At 34.7% G+C, this 15,694-nt stretch overlaps 1 protein-coding gene across 5 annotated transcripts in view; it reads left to right on the forward strand.

Annotated features, from left to right (window-relative positions):
- Positions 1-15,694, forward strand: part of SPAG16 (sperm associated antigen 16) — a 907,696-nt gene that overhangs the window by 688,686 nt on the left and 203,316 nt on the right. The window lies entirely within an intron of this gene.

Genomic DNA, 15,694 nt, shown 5'->3' on the forward strand with positions numbered 1-15,694 from the left:
TTAATATCACTCATTTCACCAGCTTATCTTCTGGTGCTTAGTCCTATGGTTTTTTCATGAATGAAAATAACTTTTCTTTTAGAATGTTTTACACGGACTTCGTTTGACTGCCATAGTTGACCTCAGCTTGTTTTGAGACATTTGAACTAGGTTATATTTCTAGATTTGTCACTTCTATTCTGCATAGACTCAAAATATCCTATAACTTTTCTCCATTTCTTTCTTACTGAAGTTGTAGACCCAATTAAACATTTCTACTTATAAGAAAGGCTTTGGAGTTTAGAACAACCAGTTGATTATAGTGTGATGATATTGTGTTGACAGTAGTACTCAATAGCCTCATCATATTTCAGTCAAGCAGATTAAAATATTGCTCCACTATTTTCAGTAATAAAAATAGAAGTTGTGTTAACAAAGACATATTTTGCTACAATTCAAAGTCAATTAGATTTCTCATGTGATGAAATTATTAGAGATTCAGTATTTCAGTGTTGACTGATAAAGAGAACATTGTTCATACTAATTATAAAATAATAGTCAAAAATAATTCAAAAGGGCATCTTTGAACAGCAATCATGAAATATACTAACTTAAGACAATTGGAAAATAAATGTATAAGCTCAAATCTTGCTTAAATAACTCATACAGTGGAATACCATGTGAATGTTAAAATGTCATAAATGTGTATATAATGAAGTACAAAGATAGATTTTCATGATGCTATTGAAGATTAAAATAGTGACAAAACAGAGTATAGGCCATGATTTCACAATGAGTATCCGGATAGATGATATAGATGATAGATGATAGATAGATAGATAGATAGATAGATAGATAGATAGATAGATAGATAGATGATAGATAGATAGATGCAGGTCATTCTCCATGGGCTGTGTCCCTCCACTCATTCATTCTATGTTCTTCTGTGTACTCCTCTGTTCCCCTGGGAAAGCTGACTTGCCCGTTGACTTGTAATTGACCAGTGAGAGGCACTGATAGGAGAGGAGAGGGTAGGAGGAGAGATTGGAACATTTATTCCTTCTGGTCCCACCTTAGGTACATTATGGTGATGACTGCATTGGCAGCTATAGCTCCTTTCAGGCAGCCCTACTTCTGGGGCTCCAATTCTTAGTCAGGTACCACTTAGGTCATTTTTGCCCTTTGCTCCTTCAAGCCTTGTGTAGACAATGTTTTTCTATTGCTCCTAATTTACTTGTTTATTTCCTTAATTTTTCTCCTCTATTTTCTCCTTCTGTAAATAGTCTCTTCACAAATAAGTCTTTTTAAAATTTGTATGTGGATATGTGTTCTATCTATCTGCCAGGACCCTGACTAATACAGATGTACATGAAAAACCTGGCATTATAGCCACCAAAATGAGTATAGGCTTTCTCTGTGAGGTGTTTACCCTATTTTCTAAATTTTCTAAAGTAAATATAACATTTTTCCAATATAAAGAATGCAGAGTAAAAAAATTTCTTATATATGAAAGAGGAAAAAATAACATCCAGATAAATAACACTGATATGAAACATTGAAGAGCTCGTATCTTTTTTACTTCTTATTGCGGTTGCCTAGATTAAGCCTAATGATTTTCTATATCCAACCCTAAATTCTATGCAGCTCCTCCCAAAATGAGCCAAAAAGAAAGGAGAGGAAGAGCAGGTAAACAAACATGATTCATCTGAAGCCAAGTGAAAGGTAGAATTAATACTTATAAGAGGTTAATACTTAATCCCATAGTTTTCACTTTTGCATATGAAGAAAGAGACCTAGAATATTTGTAGCCTCTCTTTACTCCATCTCTGCCCCCCTATCCTTACTATCCTTATTCCCTCTGTAAGAGGGTGTCTTGGTTAACTGAAGAGTTCAGAAGGAACTGAGCAAGTCCCAATGAATAACTTCTTGAGCATCCCTCTCCTTGGAAAAGTCCATCCTCTGACTATATAGTGTTTTCATCCATTGCTGCCAGCAGACTACTCTACTAGCAGAAATCTGTTGCAAATCTGTCAATAACTATTAGGATGGGGTCTAGTAAATTGTAGGAACTGATAGGATACCGATGAGGCTGCATATTCATGTCATATATTTAAATTTGCCTTTATCACATAAAGGTTATACTTCGATTTCCGTCCCTATAATTCTTGGATCTACTCCTCAGGCAGTTCCAAATTGGAGTGGGAAAGGAAAAGATACTTTACTGATGCTCTCAATCACAATAATATTTATATTCCTTTTACTATGCCCACAGGCAGCATTATTTTTTAAAATGTGTATTTTTTGTCATTCTAAATGTTTTATGTGATTATTGCTGATATTTTCAAAAAAGCAATACAGAAATTATTACATAAACAAACCATTTGTTTTTCTCTTATGTAATAATTATGTATGTAATTAATCATATGACATCACACAAATCAGTTAAAATATTTTATATTTCTTATGAAACCACGTAAAATTACTATATCTAATTATATGTATAATGTAAATTACTATTACTAAATAAAAAGTAATATATATATAGTGTTTTACATTTTATATTTATATCCTAATGATCTCCCACATCTAACCTCATGTCCTACAGTGTTCTAATAATACAGTACTTTACACTTTATATTGGGCCTTTTTCATTTTTATTATATACAGAGGCAGTAGAGCAGTTAAGAACAGCAGCCTCCAGAGTGACAGTGATTGGTTTTGAATCCATATTCTATCACTTATTAGTTCTCTAACCTTGGGCACGTTCCTTAATCTTTCTTATGCCTAAATTTCTCTCTGTAAAATGAGGATAACAAAAGAGTGCCTGTTATGTTTTTTGTGAGCATTAACAAGATAATCCATATCAATATGGTGAAAAGGCTTATGTCTCTATCCTCCCATGTTTACATTCTAATGAGAGAAGAAGAAAAGCCTTTGTCTGTCTCTGTCTCTCTCTTTCACACACACACACATGCATGACACACACACACAATACAGACATGCATAAGTGGTAAAAGAGAAATAAAGCTGTGCTAAGTGTATGGAGTGAATGGGTGAGGGGAGTTGATATTTCAGTAAGATATTCGGGAAAAACCTCTGAAAAAGAGCAACCTTCATGAATTGAGGATGTAAGTCACACACAAGTCTTGGGAAAAACCATTTTGGGAAGAGGGTTCCAAGGGCAGACCTTGAGTTACAATAAGATTAAAGATATGCATGTGACTAGAGTAGAATGAATAAGGCAGAGATTGGCATGAAATAACATGAGAGACACGCAGGAGCTAGGTTATGAAGCTCCCCCTAGACCATGATAAAGAGGCTGAATTTTATTTGAGTATGGCATAAAGACTGGACTGTTTTAAACACTGAAGTAATGGGCCTTGATTTTCATTGGAACAAAACAACAAACAAAAAATAGCTGGCAACTATTATAGACAAACACTCTATCTAGGGCAGGAGTGGAAGCAGAGGAACACTGAGGATGTTCCTGTTATGACACAGAATTAAATGCAGTTTGGAGCAAGGCAGTGAGGCTTACAGAGAGCAATAGGGTGCATTTTCTGCAGAGAATAAAGATAATAAAACCATCATAAAGATGGTCTGTCTGCTTTTTATTATCACCATACTTAAACAGCAATTCTAAACATCAGTGATTAATTGCTTGTCCCTCAAAAGGCAAACAGTTCCAATTACCCCTCCACACCCTGTTTATGCCAGTGGACCTAGATGACAACTGAGAAACTGTTAAAACTCCATGATATATTTGAAAATAGAGTCAATAGAATAGGCTGATGAGTTGGGTATATGTGACAAAATGCAATCTCGAGCATATTTCCTGCAGCATGTAGGTGAAATATGACAGTGTTTGTGATGCTTTCTCTACTATATATACTATGTAGTATATAATAAACTTTATATGTGGTCTAAGTTAGTAGACTATATACTCCACTCCATTAATTTTTCTTTCAATTAGTTTGCTAGTTGTACACTATGTTAATGGTGTTTATGTTTTAATATTAGGTAATTTAAGTACCATTTAATTAATGCTGTGTTTCTAAGGGTTCTTCATTATTTTTGTTTGTTGACTAATATGTTAGTTAAGATGCCTTTGACTATATAAGTATGAGAAACCCCAAGTGGAACTGTCAGTAAGGAACCTTATTATCCCACAGAAGAGAAAGTCCACAGGTGGGACTGACTGCAGATTTGGGTGACTGAGCAAAACAAAGGTGCTTCCAAGGAATCAGATTCTTTCTGTCCCTCCGTCCTGCCACTCTCAGTGTTGGCAGGAAGATGACTCTTACATCTCCATAGATCATATCACAAGAAGAAAACAACCAAGGGAAGTGATGAGACTCTTCTGTGGCTCCCAGAAGAGAGAACGCTGTGTCTTAAAGTCCCAAGTAGACTTCCCTCATGTCTTTTGGGCCAGGATTGGGTCATGTGCAAATCTCATTATGAGGCCCTACAAAGGGGCCAATCACTTTTATATCTGGACCCTGGCCTCAGCTTCCCCTTGCTCACAAAGCTGCCAGTGTGTGGGGGAGGGAAGGGAGGCAAGGGGAAAGGAAAGAAACTAGACCATAGAATGACTCTAACAAGAGCAACATGAAAGTAACTCGGGAGACAGAGAGGATCTACTCCTGGAATTCTGGGGGAGACTAGAAGAACATTGCTTTGGATTACAAAGGGAAAATCAAAGCCTCAGAAAGAATTTGAGCTAAAGCAGAGGCTTTAGAACTTTATTCTAGACCACCCACAGACCTCCTTGGTGGTCTAGTGGCTAGAATAAAGACAAGGCACAGTAGAAAACTCATTTTATTTCACAAGCCTTGTATACACACACGTAAACACAAATGTAATATATATTATTTATTTATCATTTTATAAATAATATACATTATCATTTTTAAAAATATTTTACTACCTTACTTTTTATAACCTGATTATTGGTTTCAAGCTGCAGTTTGGAAAATACTGATTTGGCAGATCTCTCAGGCCCAGCGTCTATAGCATCTCAAGATGCATAATCATCTTCCCTCATGCTGGTAATCCGTTGTATCAAGTTTATACTGTGAGTGGTAGCTTAATTGGCCTCTTACTATTTACTCTGTGGCTTGTGTGCAGGAGTTTGTCTGACGAAGGTTATGCTGGGGGAATTGCCTTTGTTCTCAGGTCAAAAACAAGTCCCCCAGGTAGGTATAGACTCAGTTAACCAGCATTTCCAAATGGTGTGTTGCTGCTGTTGGGAAATCAGAATTGTGGGAAACTGTGACAAGTCAGCCTGAGCCTAAGTGTTGTTACACCACATGCAGCTACTTCACCAGAATGATTAAGCCTTTGGCATACCACAATTAAGCATTTTACGTCACTTTAAAACTAAATAATCATGATTTTGTAAGATGTGTTCCAATTTTTTCTGTTAGTGGTTTCCAGAAACATCTATTTTTTTGTATGTTAGAACATTGAGTAAATTGTCATATGAAATAGATGCATAGAAAAAAAAACAGTATCACGTAACTCATAATTTAATAATCCTTGGGCATGTCTGATTATATTGTAAAAGTCATTATTTCTTGGACTATAACAGTATCTGAGATGTAAATCGATCTATTTTTTGATGCAGACAATATAGTATAATTTTGGTCCACTTTATCTCCTTTTGTATCAAGAAAGAATGGGTTCATAATCTGACTCTTTTAATCCTAAAGAAGTAAATTGAGTTCCAAAGAGTTTAGCTCAGAAGTGAGTCGGTAAATGTTTATTTTAACTTACTTTTGAGCATTTCTGTCTCAAAAGCCAGGCAGTATTTTACATTTTGGTCATTTTCCTTTTGCTGAGATAATGAGGGTGGGGACTCTATACAACTGCAGGCAATTGCTTTGAGCTCTAAGCACTTTGAAGAGATTAGCCCCATTGATATTCTCTTCATTTTTTGGAGAGAAATGCTGCTTTCCCCTGAGTACAGGAAGATGGACAGCTATTGAATAAAAACTGCTTTTGTCTAGTAGATAGTATAATATTAAATATTCTCTTCTCAAAGACATATATGCAACATTAAAAGTTCTCTAAAATGATTGGGAGCCTTGTTACACTGACTTGCTAATTTTGTCTGAACCTGCAAAGTTAAATTTGGTATCATTTGCCTGGAAAATATCCTTAAAGGGGTTAGAGCCAGGATTGTATTATTAAGGCAGCCAACTTGGTGATGAGCAAGTTAATTATCCTGGGCATAAAAGGAAGGGAAATGGCATGACTTCTGCTAGCAAACAGTGAAAAATAAATGAGTGAACTACTTGGAGGTCTGCTCACCTCGTAGGACTTAGCTGGACAGTGACCTGTCTCTTCTGTGTGAGTTCCATCAGAGATAACTTCGTTTGATTTAAAAATGTTACACTTTGCTAGAATTTGAAGCCATATAAATAATGTTTTATTCCAGATGACTGCATTATATTATTGTCGTTTCAGACAGGTTCAACTAGCAAAAATCTCAATTCAAATGACTTTTCTGTCACTAAAAAAAAAAAAAAAAAAAAAAGTCTTCTGTAGGAGAGGGTATGCATGTGTAAATATATATATATATTTTTCCAGTCCTGCAGTTCTATCCAGTGTCTGACTTAAATACAGGAGCTTCCCCTACTGATTAGCTTGCTCCTGCAGACAATCAGTTAGATACTAAAATCTTTTTGAAGGTCATCATATCCTTTGCTTTTTGAAAGCATCCCTTGAAGTTCAACAGCTTAACAAGTTTCTGTTGCCTTGTGTGTTCCTTGCTCTGTTATACATACATAAAATAGGAATCTTATTTTCATTCAGAGAAGGTAATAAAAACCTGTGATTTAGGAAACAGGGTTATCATCAAATAAACGTTTTATTTATGCTATTCAGACTGCCTGTCTTCAGAATATCACAAGTATTGATCAATTTCAGGTCAATTGGATGTGTGAAATAGAAGTGGCATGTTATAAGCTCATGATTATATCCTGTGGTTTAAAACAGTGAATTTGATTACATGACATGTTGCTGTACTCTCTTTGGTCTTACTGCCTTTGCACTTGAGATAATCTCCCTGTGCAAATTCTAAGAGCCAATTCATGGGGAAAGGACAAGTAATGTAATTCTATCCATTTCTCCAGGACCTTAGGAATTACCTAAGGTCCTTCATCCTTAGAACTTCATAATTCCAGTCATAATAGCATCATCCAAGATCCTGGGCAGGCTTTCATTTGACAGTAGGACAGAAAAATAAGGACGGGTATGGGATTTCCTGAAAGATGTCTAGGATCCAGACATTGTAATTCTGCTTTTGTTTTGTTTTTGGTAATTCTGCTTTTATCTTCAAGAACACCTCACAGAACCCCAATATTTTGTGACTTCTTAGTCCTGTAAACTCGAATCAATGAGATTTCTCCAAGATCATTACAACTTCCATGATGGTAAAAACCTGAAAGACCAATTACAGCCTCCTTTACATTGTAATAAGTTGTTTCTGGGTGCTTAGAATGTCAAACTTCTCCTTTTTCAGTATACTTGTACCTAATTTACAAAATGTATTTTGTTCCTTTATTCGACTTTGCTGAGTTTGTTGTTTTGTTTTTAGAAATTGGCCTTATAGATACTAGCATTTCAATAAACATTTGTTGATTAATAACTACACGGAAAATATTTCTTGAGGGTCTTTGACCCTAGTCATTATCAGTGCTTTTTTGCAAGTTTTTCAAATGAGTTCTGAAAAGCACTCATTAAACTGTTATAAAATTTAAATTTGAGCATATTTTTTAGCACCTTAGCTCCACTTTTAAAGGACATATTTGGCTCCTTGTATTAGCAAAGTGTATCAGCAAATTATCTCTATTCCTATGTTGTAAAAAGATTTTATTTTGTCCCATAGATTCAGCAGTTCCGTAAATGACTAAAGAATCAGGCTTAAAGATAATGACTTGCAATTGATACCAGTGTATCGAATGTTACTAAACTTCCTTGAGATCAGTCAATATTATAAGTGAAAAATTAATTTTGAAAAGTTCAGTTAATGTTACTTGCAGGTATCAGTATAATGATAGCACACGAAAAAAAAATCAATCCAAAAATCAGTGGCTTAACACAAAAATGTTGACTTGTCACTCCCATCAATCCAATGTAAGGAGGGCTCTATTCCATGTGGCCATGGCCCAGGCTGGCAAAGGCTCTTCCATTTTTATCATGTAGTTTCTTTTTTTTTTTTTAAGGATTTTATTTATTTATTCATGAGAGACACGGCAGGGGTAGGGGGGTGCAGAGAGAGGCAGAGACACAGATAGAGGGAGAAGCAGGCTCTGCGCAGGGAGCCCAAGGCAGGACTCTATCCTGGCACTCCAGGATCATGCCCTGAGCCAAAGGCAGATACTCAACAGCTGAGCTCCCCAGGGATCCCTATCATGTAGTTTCCAAGGTCACTCTGTGTATCAACATCTAACCGGTAGACGAGAGAAGGAAAAAATAAAAGAAAAGCATGCTTCTTATTCATCATTACAGACATATAAAATAAATCTTTTCTACTACAAGGCCAAAGGCCTTCAATAAATGTTTACTTCATTCAGCTAGCCAGAACTAGTTTCATGTCCCTGTCTACATACAAGGGAAACTGAGAACTGTATTTCTGACATAGAGCCATTTTCCACTAATAGCTCTACTCTGTGGAAGAGGTTCTAAATCTGTTGGAGAACCAACAGTTGCCATTGAACTGTGTCAGTTACTATTTTTGCAATCAATGGAAACTGACTCTACTAATTTAGTTTAAGAAGGAGTAGATTAGAAGAACATGATGTAGTTTGCAGATTCCAAAAGGAAGTTTGAATAGACAGGCCTGAGAAAATACTGGAATCAGAGAAGCTACAGAGATCATTGGAGCTAGATTAATGGACATGGTCCTTGGAGTTCTGTCAACAAGATAAGATGGTTCCAGCCACTCTCAGCCCAGATGTTGATTCAGTCAAGATTCAGAGAGAATCTTTGAGAGAAAGAGCATTTCTTTCCCTCCATGTGGCTAGCAGAGAGTGGGGTGCTTTGATTAATAGTTCTCCAAGATTATATTCAATGGGAGATAGGAAAATTCCCAAAGCCAAGACAACATACAGGCATTGTCAGATGAAAGGATAATAAAAGATAGGAAGATTAAACAATATTTATACCTTTAAAAAAAGGAATGTTTCAGATTACTTTTAGTTCCATAAATTCAAAGGAAAGTAACAGTTTCTGATCTAAACAGCAAAGAGAAATAACTGATAAATCAATGTCAAAATCTAATAAGAGATTTCATAATCTACCAGTTACAAAATCCTTCTCCCTTTTTGTTAGAGTTCAACAACCTTAGATAAAATTATGAACTCTCAGAAATTAAGTTGTTCTTTGGATAAATGTGCAGGTGAGCACATTTCCTGACAAGTGAGGCAGGGCAGGGGTGTTTGGGTTTGGGAATTAATGAGTTGCAACCAACGGAAACTAACTGGGGAGTAGGGGGAAACAGCAATGAGAGTTAAAGTCTTCATCATTTTAAGTGTTATTATTTCCTTGGAATATTTCATAATAAAAAAGATTATCACTGTTTGTAAATATAGTTACAATTAGCCAAAGAGATATTAGAATATACTCATTTGTATTTCACTAAGAAATACATTTTTTAACCTGTGTTTCTAGGGTGCCTCCAGATTATACACAGGTTCATTAAAGGATTTTTTATGACAGTGTACTAAAATATGACATTTACCCCCACTCCCTACCAAAGAACTATGGGATTAAATAGATCCAAATGAACAATATCTAAATATATAAATGTTAAGATACTCTAGGATAGGAAGTTGTTCATTTAAAAAAAAAGAAGAGTATTACTAGGGTTAGAATTACTATAGATAGTTATCTCTAAAAATGAAGACAAAGTTTAAGAATTACAGGATAGACCTATGGGGATTGTAAAAATTACAATGAAAAAAATCCTTCAAGTGGATCTTAATATATCCCTCTAATCAGTCCACTCTACCCTACAGTTGTAATTCTCCAAGTAGGCTACTAAATTGTCTTTCAAAGGTTTATTTCCGCAAATGACTGCTCTGTCTATGCACAAAGAAAAGGCAATAACCCTATAATTTTGTAGATTTTTAGAAGGTAAGCTAACAAAAAGATTCTTTTCCTTTTCCTTTGACTCTGAAGAATGTACAGTTGGGAGCTCAATAAGACAGTCTTCCTCTGGCTCTTTCTTCAAGTGTCTGATATAACAATAGAAGTACAATAGATGTCAATTTTTTTTGAAAGCTTCCTGGGTTGGCATACTCTCCCATGAGGCACTCTTATCGTATGTGTATATGCTTATATATATGTCTGTTTTTCTAAGAACTATTTACAAAAAATTTTTTTCTTTGATGTTAAAAGGGTATTTTTCTAGACATTATTAGCCAATTGCTGGAGTTAGAATTTTATGCCCAGTTATTTGTTTCTTTGAATTTCTATTTGTGGACTATCTCTTATTTGTCTATAATTAGGGCTAAACCCTAATTCCAGGAATGCTCATAAATATGAGACAATTATTAGAAAATTAATTAAGGTCTCATTTCAAGGTTAATGTTTGGAATGATACTCTGTTAATGGCAACTCTGAGTATGTTAGCTTATTACATTTATATAAAAATCAGAACAATCTTTCTTGTCAAGGGATATGAAGTTAATGTCCTGTTAGACACATATATCCTATTGCTGGTAGAAAGGAGCATCATCCTTTGCCTAAGCTTAAAACAACTGAATTTTCTTTAACATTTTTTCTTAACATATGGAGTATCACCAAGTGCTATTTGCTTGAGAAATAACTGCACATCCCCTGCCCAGCCTAGAAATGTCTTTTAAAAGGCTGACCTGATCCTAGCAGTTCCCTTCTTTAAAATCCTTGATGGGAACTACTGTTCTACTAGCCATTTCTTTAGATTGCAGGCACTCTCAGGACTCTATATCTTTGCCCTCTGGATTCCTGCCTTCCCCTTTTCTGCCTGGAAAACCCTATTCATGCTTTAATGTTCTATTCACATCATACTTTTTTTTAACATCACTCTCTCACTGATATTCCTCAACTCCAACCCCCAGGCAGAATAAATTTCTTCTTTATCTGTGTTCTTGCACTTTGTACAGATCTCTATTGCTTATCAAATTGCATTAGCATTAATTTTTGTTTCCTCTAGGATCTCCCTTGCAGGATTAAATTCCTGGAGAAAGGTATACTTGCACACCCTAATATTCCACATCTCTGACATTCCCTGGCTTATTTAGGTGCCAGTACGTGTTTTTGGAACCATTTTGTGGTTAATTTTATACTGAAATATCTGTGGGTAAAGCAGAGAGAATTCTAGACTATCTGTGGCCCAAGATATTCACATTCAATAACCAGGTTTATATACAATAACTAGATTATAAAGTTTATTATCATTATTGCAAAATCTAAAGCATGAAGACATTAACCATTCAACCTCAGAGCTCCTCATTTACCCTACCCTAAGGAGAAATAGAAGTTTGTGTACCTCAGAAGCCCAAATCATTGGATACCCAGTAAGAATTATGTCAAAGGAGGTCTTTTGTCCAACAAAAGCTGCTTATAGAAGTTACTATATTTGCTTTCCAGTCTGTGTTGATGTGTTTATAGCATAACTAAATATTAGTATTGTGGTTTATTGACTATTGATAATTCTGCTACTGTCAAATTAACAATGAAGTCTCATAATAATTGACAAAACCATGAGCTTCTTCCTGTAAACAGAAATGTACTATGACTTAGTAATAATTTCCTAATCAGAGAGAAATGTTCAAGAAAAACTTTAAATAAAAAGAGCAAGATATAGATATGTGTCTCCCAATTTTGTGAAATATATATACAATACATACACTTACAATTATATATATATGTATATATATATGACATATATGCTTAAGTGCATATAAGTATTAAGCATATATATTGGCATATACAAACATACAGAAGAAACTGAGGGGAAACATAGGTGGTTATCTTTTCTAAATTTTCTATAATGGTCTTTTAATTTTTGTTACTCATAAAAATATTATTTTAAATGTTATTTATTGTAATATAATAAAATGTAATAAGGCTACTTTTAGAATAAAAAGTTATTGTTTGACTAAATTATCTTTCTTTAGACAGAAGATACTAGATTCCTTCAAACACTGTATATTTTTATAAAAAACTAATCTAGAAAATTGGAAGGTAAGAGTCTTGTGGTTGCTACATTATGTAGTTTGTAAAATAATGAAAGTAATGGTAATCAATGTAGAAAAATGCATATATAAAATTGGAAACAGATGCTAATACACAGGTGGTTGAACAAAAAATAATATGGCCCTGGTTCAGCACTCTTGTGCTAAAGGAACATCTGGATGTATGTGTTTTATCCCAGAGCTAGAACTAACAAGAAATAAAATTAAGAAATTATTTGAATGAGTAGAATTGAAAAAAAAAATGATTTTCGAGGTGATCTTAAAGTCCACATTCCTTTTAAATACCTGAAAAGTCATGAGGCTGATTCATGAGTGCAAATATCTTACCTAAAAATATCTTATAGATATGTCGCATGTGTACATGAAATTAAGTTTGTTTTATAGCAAACATGTTTTTTAATATTAAAGTTATATTTCTAATTTCTAATACCTAGTATCTGAAGTTAGACACTCCTACACAAATATTCTGATGATTTTTATGAATAAGAGACATTCTCTGGAAATATAATCTTCTAAGTCTTTTTCTAGAAGCATGCTTATTACATGTAATATGTAAATAAAAGCTTATGTCTGTTGCACAGTGGAACACTTATAAAGTTTTCATTTGATTAATGAAATTTATTTAAAAACTAACAACCTATCTGCAAACCTTTTTAAGCTTCTACCAAAACAAATAATATGTGTGTCCAGGACAAGACATTACAGCCAAAGAATCTGAACAGTGAAAATATTTCTAAGCTACAATCACTTGTTTACTTCTAGAAACATTTAGTAAAACAAAAGTTAAGGTACAAGGAAAAAAAATCATCTTTCCCTAGGAATTTGTTGTAGTGGTACTTGGCCTTCATCACTTGCAAAATTAGAAAGAACAGACAGGCCTGTATTCAAAAAGAACCCATTCTCTAGTAACATTTTTATAGCCTGCATTGTTCCCATTGAATTTTGTGCTAACAGTTTGTATAATTATTTTTTCCTATTTGGCCATAATATTGTGAGCATATGAAATGGGCAATATGTCAGGAATAATTAGGCCCCATAGTGCTGAAACCCCAGTGGAAAAACTGCCTCTTTTATAGAAGCAACTCATTACCTGTAGACCTGTCAATTTTACTTAGCAAAGACCATCTGTTTGTAGCCACCTCTTTTCCCAGAGGAGAAATTCCTCTTCCACAAAGAACTGCTCCATGATGTCAAAACTACCTTTCTCCATAAAATGGCCTCTCTTGTCTTCACTTCTTTCTGTGCCCTCTAAACTGAGTTATTATACAACCAACAAAGATAGCTCTATATAACTTAAGAGGTAGAATGAAATTAACTTAATAGACAAAGCCATCACAGAATAGTTACATTATAAATGTGCTTGGGTGGATTTATGGCTACAGAAAGCTTTCTCATGGACTAGAACTATTATAAAATATTTACAGATCCTTGTGACTCTGGGTTTATCAGCAGCAGTAAGCCAACTGGTAATTGTCAACCACATTAAGCTGGTATATCTCAATTTCAACTTAATTTTAAATTATGAGGAATATTATTACTGAAAAGAAATGGTTTCATGTGCCTAGAATTTAAGTTGGTATTTATTATTATTTTTCAGAAAGTACATAATTGGTGTTGGAATAGTTCAGATATTAGGTGGGCTACTCTGGGTTAAGTTATTCAGAAAGAGTCCTTCAATTTTAGGGAAATCCTCTTGGATAAATAATATGGAAGTATATAAAGCAATACAAGTAATGTTCTGCATCCTCCAAACCCCCACCCCTCCCATTTCACAATGAGCTAATTTCAGTTTTACCAAATATAAGGATGCGTATTTGAAAGCCACCAGAGACAACAGTACCTACACTGCCTGCAGTTGGAGAGTAATTCAGAGGGACATTAGGAATTTGCCCAGCGGTCTATGCTCAAGTTTGCATGTCTATACACATATTAAGGGACAAATGAAGCAAATATGATATTTCTGCATAAGTCTTGTAATTCTCTACAGTTGTCACTGCATATTTATATTTGTCCAGAGCAGAGAGGGATATTTTTGTCTTACACTTCCTCTCTCATATGATGCCAGAGTGGTCTGTAGTGAGTTAACAAGTAATGCCTGCAGTACCTCAGTGTAAAAGGGCAATTGATCATAAAAATTACCCAGAACTCAGAATTAGTATGTACTCCTATTATAATCCCTGGAACAATATTCAGGGATCATGTATTCCCAAGATGAGTTTCAATAAGCTATAAATACATTATAATGTTCTTCCAACAAACTTTTCCTAGGAAGTCAGCATTCAGCTTTCCTCTAAATGACAAGTTAATGCATTAAGAACCAGGCAGCATTCAGAAACGAACATGCACCATAGTAATAAAGACTAATCACACACAACAGAAATCCGGATCCTCAGAATTGGACCAACCAACCAATGTTACTGTAATTAGGTACAAATTGTGCATGGTGTCTGGAGTGGGGGCTCTCATGGTGGTTCAGGGATTATATTTTTCTTATACCTAAAGAATCTTCTGGAATAATTAATAACTCAGGAAGAATATGAAAGTTCTAATATTGTGCCAATGCAAAATGACCTTTGACCTTTGCCTTGCCTAAACTCAAGCCAAACCTTCCTGAATCCATTTTGGGGTTTGAATGAATTTCATTTAAAAATTTGTGTTCTCTCTCAGTTCAAGTCCTCCCTGATTGGTTTAGTTATCTGTTTTATTAAAGATACAAGTAACTGTCCAATTACTCTCTAATTTTCTTTATTTGGAATTAGTTTATGTTTTCCAAGTAATTTAGAAAAAAATTTTATTAAAAAAATGACCTTAGTATTGTTTGAAAGACATTAAACTAGCAATAGTCAGAAAACAGGTTCACAGAGAACATCTGGGAAAGAGGAAAAGCAGTAAATGTGAATAGATGTAACAAAGGAATATCCAAAGTGAGAAAAATATTATTTTTTTAATATTTTAAATTTGTGACTTATATCACATGTCTCTCCATTGCACCAACCTGACAAATATGTCAACTGAACTTGATATAATGAGGAGAGAGAAGAGAGGCCACACCTCTTGGCTAAAGGTAATGGTACAAAATAAAGGCCTCTGATTTGACATGGCAGAAAATATAACGTGCTTTTCTCTGTCAAGGGGATCCCAAGGGAGGTTTTAGCATAGCTTCCTATCTTATAAGCCATCTCTTTTTTCACTTCCTCACTCTGATGGCTGCCAATCATACTATATGAACGCAGTGAGGAGACATAATGGTGGGGCATATAAAGCTGCTCTGCTCATAGACACTCTTTATAAAGGGCATAAGAATTGTTAGAGCCTGGTTCTAGCTCCACATACTTGATCTTTCTTCCTCTACTTTGACTCCTTTTTTCACACATCTAGGTTTAAATTTTATAAAACAAAAAGTCTGTAATTCCCGCCACTGTCACTTTCATAAGGTGTAAAGTTGTATGTTTTTGTCTAGGCAAGTATCC

Source organism: Canis lupus, chromosome 37 (genome assembly GCF_011100685.1).
Source record: "Canis lupus familiaris isolate Mischka breed German Shepherd chromosome 37, alternate assembly UU_Cfam_GSD_1.0, whole genome shotgun sequence".
NCBI lineage: Eukaryota > Metazoa > Chordata > Mammalia > Carnivora > Canidae > Canis > Canis lupus.